This window comes from Sciurus vulgaris, assembly GCF_902686455.1.
Source record: "Sciurus vulgaris genome assembly, chromosome: 1".
Classification (NCBI taxonomy): domain Eukaryota; kingdom Metazoa; phylum Chordata; class Mammalia; order Rodentia; family Sciuridae; genus Sciurus; species Sciurus vulgaris.
Window position 1 is genome coordinate 108478863 of NC_136461.1, and position 8088 is coordinate 108486950.

Consider the following 8088-nt stretch of genomic DNA (forward strand, 5'->3'; position numbering starts at 1 on the left):
TCCAGTTCGTTGCTTGCGTGGATATAGTAGTTGCTCTTTCATATTGATAAGTTGCATTTCATTCCATGAATACAGCCAAAGTGTTTATTTTTTATTCTAGTTGACAGACTTTTTGGCTATTTCCAGTGTCTGACTAAAACTGCTGTGGATATTCTTATATAAGTTGTCTTGGTGCACATGTGTTTTCATTTCACATGTAGGAGCAGGTTTTCTCTGTCATGGAATATGTGCATTTTTGAATCTGTTAGAGACTGACAAACAGCTTTCCAGAGCATCTTAACTATTTTATATACACACCAGCAACGCCTGAGAGTTAGAGATGCTCTCTTGGCAGTGCCAAGTCTTTGAACACTTTCTGTTCTGATTTTAAAAATAAATAAGACACATATTCATGTGCTGTACCTAATCCTGAAGTTAAGAATTAGAACTGCCTAACTATCAAAACAGTTAAAAGACAACCCACAGAATGGGAGAAAGTATCTGTAAATCATATATTTATATGATAACAGATTAATATCCAGTTATATAGAGAACTACTAAAACTCAACAACAAAACACCAAAAGACCCATGCTGAAAGGATATGTGCATCCGCATGTTTATTGCAGCTGTATTCACAATAGACAAGATATGGAATCAACCTAAATGCCCATCAGTGGATGAAAACATAAAGAAAATGTGGTATTTACACAATGAAATATAGTTGTTTGTGTTGGATATTTGGTTCCAGGCCTCACACAACTCTTGTGCTTTGTTGGTAGGAATGTTAAAAAATACAGACACTGTGGAAAACAGTATGACGGCTCCTTAAAAGGTTAAAAATAGAATTGTCATCTGTTAGTCAACTTTCCATGGCTGTGGCAAAATACCTGTGATAAACAACTTAAAGATAGAAAGGTTTATTTTAACTCACAGCTTCAGATGTTTCAGACCCTCATCACTTGACTGTACTGCTTTGGGCCTATGACATCATAGTATGTCATGGTGCAGGAGCACATAAAAAAAGAGGTCTGTCCACCTTGTGGATTGCAGGATGCAAAAAGAGAGAAAGGGGCCAGGGTCTTAAGATCCCCTTCCAGGGTACACCCTCATGACCAACTTCCTTCCACCTCCTACTAGTGCCATAGGCTGTGAATTAGCCTTTGGCCTCTGGACCTTTAGGGTACATAAAGGAAACTTTATGATACAAACATAACACCATATGATCCAGCAATTCCGCTGCTGAGCGTATGCCCCAAAAGAATTGAAAACAGGTCTTAAAAGGTTTTTTGTACACTCAGGTTCATAGCAGCATCATTCACAATAGCTAAAATGTGAAAGTAAGCCAGGTGTTCATCAACAGATGAATGGATAGGCTAACTGTGGGTATAGTCATACAACAGTATGTTATTCAATCTTAAAAGAGAAAGACATTTGGTAATGTATTATGACATGGGTGAATCTTGAGGACACTATACTAAGTGAAATAAGCTAGTCACAAAAACACAAATACTATATGATTCCATTCACATGAGGTGCTTAGTCAGAATTTTATACAGAAAGCAGAATGGTAGCTTGCAAGAGTTGAGGAGAGTGGGGGAGGGGAGCTATTGTTTAAAAGATACAGTTTCTGTTTTATATGAAGAAAAGAGTTATAAAGATAGATGGTGGTGATGGTTTCACATTATACATGTATTTAATACCACTGAACTTTACACTTAAGATGATTAAGATGTAAATTGTTATGTGTATTTCTAAAAACTGGGGTCAGGGGGAACCTGCTTAAAGAAAATGTCCCAGCCCTCTCAAGAAGATAATTCATGTGCAGGAAAATCAATATTCCTTTCTGGGCCTCAGTTTCTTCATCTTCAAAGACAAGGATTGTAGTGGATGATTTCTTAAGTCATCTCCTCCTCAGATAATGGATTGGAGGGAAGCAGAGGAGCATGGCTATTGGTGCCTGGACTTTGGCAACACTCAGATTTTCACTGGGCACTGCCACTCGTGAGCTGGGGCATTTTGAGATGGATACTGAACCTTCAAGGGTCCACTGTTTTTTCCTCTAATAAATCAGATATTAATTGTACATCTCCTGTGGGGAAATTGTGACTATTGAATGGCATAATGAGTACAACGTGTTTACACAGTGCTTGGTACATAATAAGAGCTTAACAAATATCAGATTTTTAAAAATGGACCCTTTCCGTAGCACCCCAGTTGTTTACTGTGACACATGCAAGTTGGAAGGAAGGGTGGAATATCACGCACCCCAACAGTCTATCCAAAGCACTTGCTCTGTGTGGAACAGGAAGTACATCTCCATACACAGAGTTCATGCTTGAAAGCGCACACGTGACTAAGCCAAGGCTGTAGGCAAACTGCGAGCCTCCAGTACCTTCAGCTTCCAGTGACTTACACAGACCCTTCCCCAGAGTCCCCGTGGAAATACTCAGTTTGTTCTGCTTTCTAATCTCTTCGAGAAAAATAAAAAGTAAATTGTTATCATTTACATTAAAGTTGAAAAACTATTCATATCCTTGAATGCTTTCAAAAGATGTCTAATCCTTTGCATGAATAATAGATGTTCCTTCTAAAGACGGGAGGTGAATATTGGCAGTTTATTTTAAAGGATAGATTTATATCTTCTTTTCTCTGCTTTCAGACATTTCTAAAAATTAAAAAGATCAACAAATTACTTGACTCCGTGCTTTTGACTGAGGGAGACTTGAAGCCCTGGTTCTGATGGAAGGGAAGAATTGAGCCACATTTCTTGCGGTATTCAACAAAGTGGTAGGGAATTAGAGTTCATACCATGCAGTCCTGTGTACTGGGAGGTAGGTTTTGAGGTACAGGGTTTCAAATGACTGCAATGAACTTGGTCTGCCACCTGAGACTTCAAGGGTATGAAATTCGGTGGTGGGTCCCAGAGTCCCCCATCAGTTGTTTCAGTAATCTTATCCCTGGTTAACCTGGGAAGCCATCCTGGAAGATTCAGAAAGTGAAAGCCTACAAACTCATCATGTGAGAATGTAGCAGTAAGGGCACAAAAACACTGACATTTGAGCTAGTGACAGTAGAAGCTCATTGCTCTGTTCCAGCACCTAACACACTCCTGGAATGTAGTAAAAGCTTAATATGTGTTTATTAAATATATTAGGGGAAGGTTTCAAGGATCCATATCTTATGAACTAGCCTGACTGGAATGTTCCTTGGGGCTTTCTCCCCTACAGAAACATCCAGATATTTGGAGGAATGGTTGATCCGACAGTGGTCAACCTGGGCCATACAGGTGAATCCAAGTCTTCCAGTTGGGAGCCATCTTCTCAAGTAGGGCTGTGTGGGCCAGAGCAATCTCATGTAAAAGCTAGCATGAAGAAAGATTCATCTGCTGCACTGAGAAGAGGAGCAACAACTGATGGTGCTCCTCAGCACCATGGTGATGTACAAAGACAAACCCAGCAGGGGTCTCTCTAAGCAATAGCCTTGTTACTCCTTGAGCAGCTTTAGCAGTCTTGTTTCAATCTGATCACAAGGGTGATTTCATTCTGGATATGTTGTTGTTCTAAAGAACATGGTGAGTTCTTGGTGTGACTGACAGGTGATGTGGATGGCAATTTTCCTCCTTGTGGGGTCTCCATTACAAACATTTTCCAACATAATGCGAAATTGAAAGATTTACAAACATGGAATTCTTTTACCTATATACCCTCACCCAGATTTTGTCATTAACATTTACTGCTCTTGCTTTATTACAGTCTATACATCTAACCATCTCCCAATTCATCCATCATTCCATCTTAGATTTTCATGCATTTCCAAGTAAGTTATAAACATTACTTGCCTGTAAGGACATTAGCATTCCCATCATTTGCTAACTTTTGATATTTAGATTTTTTTTCTTTTGAGGTAAAATTTACATACAATGAAATAAATCATTAGTATACATTAGCTGAGATTTGACAAATGCATATCATGTAAACTGAGTCCTTTTGAAGATATCAACCATTTTCATCACCCTAAAAAGTTCCTTGTGCCTCTTTCCAGGCAATTCCTGTCCTATGCATAGCAACTACTATTCTGATGTTTTTCCACTATGATTTAACTTTGTATTTTACAGAACTTATATCAATGGGATTCAAGAGTGTGTACTCTTTATTTATGGCTCTTTTCACTCAATGAAATATTTTCGAGATTCATCCAAACCACACAAAGGAAAATGTTGCTGTGTGCATCAACAGTTTGCTTCATTTTACTATCCCATTGAATTAATGTATCAAAGCTCATTATTCCATTTTTATATTGACAGATACTTGAGTATGGCCAGTTTTGCCATTATGAAAGAGGCTGCTATGAACATTTTTGTATCAATCACTTTGTGGACTTGTTTTAATTTCTCTTGGATAAATATCTTGGAATTCCTGAGTTATCTAGTAGTTCAGTTATACAAGAATCTTCCAGGTTTTTTATTTTCCCCCAGAGTGTTTATACCGTTGTGCATTCCCACAATGTGTAAGAGAGGAGAAAACTTTTGCTACTTTCAAGGGAGGTTTCTACATAAGTGTTTTTCGTTTTTTTTTTTTGGTTTGTTTTGTTTTGTGTTTTTGTTTTTGTTTTTGTTTTTTGTTGTTGTTGTTGTTTTTCCCTAAACTGGAGATACAGCTGATGAATTCAAGGGCATGAGCATGGGGAAAAGGGCACCACACCACCTCCAGGACCTTGGGCTTCAGAAAGGAAGCTAATTGTGTAAGGAAAACTAGGACCAGCATGAGCTGAAGTCAGACCTCACAGGGTATGCAAGTGATCAAGGCATAGGGTTGCTGGTATGAGTCTCTCTGTTGAATCATGATACCTGTTCCCATGGAGCAAATAAGTAAATCCTCTTGGTAGGCCTTCAAGATAAGAATGGTCAAACAAAATAATATCATACCCAGAGAAACTTAGGTCTTGGTAAGATTTAATAGTTGGGAACACAACTTTGCATATCTCTTTGAATGGTGGTGTCCCTCATTCAACAATTCCTGAAACATTATTTAGATAAGAAATTTATGGGCTTCCTTCCCTGGGTTAGGCTTAAAATTAATAAATCTTATAGCATTATTGCAAAGGCTTGCCTTCAGGTCCTTTTTAAGATGGCATAATTCATGCTATGCAAGTTTGCTATCTGCCTGTCTCCTCCCTTTATGTACATACCAAATGAGCAAACGTTTGTCCAGGAAGCAGATGGCCTTAGAGCAGTTTGTGAGTACAGCCCCCCAGGAGCCTCTTATCTGAAATAGCCCTGGGAATGCCTAGACACGGTGGAGAAAGGTTGTTGACCAGATTGCTTGGGAATATGTGCTTCCAAAAGTAATATCGGTGAAAAGGAACCAGAATTACAGAACGTCCAGGTCAGGAGAATTTGTAAGAGACCCAGAACCTCCTCCTCCTCATCTTCCAGGGAGATGGTGGAACCAAAGCAGGGATGGGTCTGACTGCTGTACTGGCAGTTCCTTGCAGGCTGTTAGGACATTTGTTAAGATGAAGGAGAAATACATTCCAGCAAGCTCAAATTTCAAGTGAGTCTCTTGAAAGGATGACGAGGCATCTCGTGGAACATTTGTGCCTGACACAGCCTCTGACTCTGGGGCCACAGCGTCAGTGGCACTCTTTGGACACCTGTTCTGTTCTCCTCTTTCTTTCACTCTCAGTATTAGCATGCACTTAAACATGCTCTGGCCCCAGTGCCACGTAACACTTTAGGTCAAATTAAATGGGCATGGGCATAAGCTGGCTTTTCGTGTCTGTTGGAATGATGGTTGCAAATCTAGTATTGTGACTCCTAGTTTAGTGCTTTATACAGAGTGTTCCTGAAAGGGGGCAGAGAGTTTTGGGAGAGTTTAAACCTGAGTTTCTTCCCCGTAAGGCAGGAATAGAGGCAGTTCCACCCTGAGGTGTTTCTGGGGGATAAAATGCATTGAGTGCATTTGAAGTGAGTAGAATGCCTGTCTAGTATGGCACTGGTGTTAGCTGATGTTATTAGCTGGTGTTCTCCTTTTTCTCCCTCCTCTGACATCTCCTCCACCTCCTCCAGGTCCACTCTCCACTCTTCTCTGCCCTGGTTTGTGCCACTCCAGTCCTCACCCCTCTAGGTGTACCCCCTTGGATCCTTTGCGTTCGCCTCTCTGGTAGGTTTGGTGAACAGGGGTTGCCTGATGAAGCCTGGAAGGTGAGAGAAGGGTGAGGTTGGTACTTCTTCCCTCTCCCTCCTTGTCTAGCACTGAGTATCCAGCAGCAGCTACATCCTCCCATTACTCCAGTGGCCCCTCTTCCACAGTCCCAGTTCTCTGTGAGTCCCCATAGCACTAGTTCTCTAGTTTCTTTGGCTCCCACCTAGGAAGGTCCAGAACATTCCCTTCACTATGGCATTAAGAAATGCACAGGTGAAGGGAAAAGTGGCATCCTTGCCAAGGTCTGTGGTACCTCCCCTCTGCAGACTGGAGGTAAAGATAAGCAGTGCTCCCCTATGGACTTGCCTTCCCTGAAGGATTCTGAAGGAGGAGAGGACAGGAGGGTAGCACTTAACCATTTATACACAGTGGGAATAATTACCTTGAGAGGCAAGGATGTATAATGGTTATTAATCATTGTGGGATTCCTAGGAATGAAATAGATGGGAAACCCACTAAGAAACTGATTTATGTAATGATTAGAAAAAGTCTAGATCTGGTAACAGAGACCTGACGAAGTCACCACAGTGGGAATTCATGACCTCTCATCCAGTTATAGGCCTGGAGGTCCTTGTCTGAGGGGAGATTGGATTCCTTTGAGGAAGAATGAGCCTGCATTACTGTCATAGGTATATGCTATAAATCTTCCTCCAGGCCTTTCCTGTAGGGACTCAAAGCCATTTGCTATGGAGATGGGACAAGGAGCTTCTCAAGCTCTGAAGTTTGTGTCTCTGAGAGATGCTCAAATCAGGAGACCTGTGGTAGCCATGAAACCCCCCCACTGGCATCACCAGCTTCTGGAAGCCGAGGTGGCCAGCAACCCCAGCTGCTGTGCTCTAAATCCAGGACTTACTGGCATTATCCCAGGCTCTGTACTGTCCCACCAGGAAACCTTCTACCATCCCCTCCCAATAGAACATCCAAGATGAATCATGACATAGTAGAAACTGTTTTCCTGTTCAAGCTCAGGCTTTTCTTTCTCCACAGTCTGTTTATTTTCTGCATAAGAACTGTTTTATACAAAAGATAACAATAAATCTTTAGACTCTCATAATCTCTGCCTTTTAGTGACTCCTGCAGTGTGATACAAAAACCCCAATTCAAGGGTTTTTGTTTGTTTTTTAATTCTAAAAGCATGCAAACCCTCTTCCACAGGATCAATCCTGGTAGTGATATTTGAGCCAAGCTTTAGATTAAGACCTATTCTAGATCAGATGTCCGAAATCTTAAACCCAAACCTGACAAATCCCACAGGGTAGATGGATCTGTGGTTGAATCCTGCAAATTAAAAGGCCTTGGGAAACACTGTGGGTTTTCCATGGATCCACCCTAAAGGAGCATGAGCCAAGTCTGCACAAGTCCAGAGTGATCAGACAGTAAGTTAACCATCCACTGGGGGAAAGTCAGTGACCCAGTCAAGTTAGCTAGATTAACAACCACAGAGAGTAAGTAGTGCACTAAGGACTATGTGCCCTTTTCAATACACATAGAGCATTCGTTAAGATAGACCATAAAATATGTGAGACATGGAAGAAATAAAAGATACACATTAGCATTTATATGTTTGGACACCTGCAACATGCCTCCAGCTAATTAGAAATGCATAAGTACTTACTGTAAGCTATAGTCTAGGTAACATTAACGTAATCCCTTCCCCTCCTACTGTGTTCTGGTGCTCATTGCCCACTCTCTGCTCTCTACCCTTCCTAGCTGCTATGACCTGTATCTACCCTCTGCTTCCAGATGAGTGAGAATAACCAGTATTTTTCTTTCTGTTCTTCACTTATTTAATGACATATCCTCCTGTCCCATGGATGTTGCTACAAATGACACTATTTCATTCTCTTAATGGCTGAATATTATTCTCTTGCGTATGTATACCACATTTCAGAATCCATTCATTGA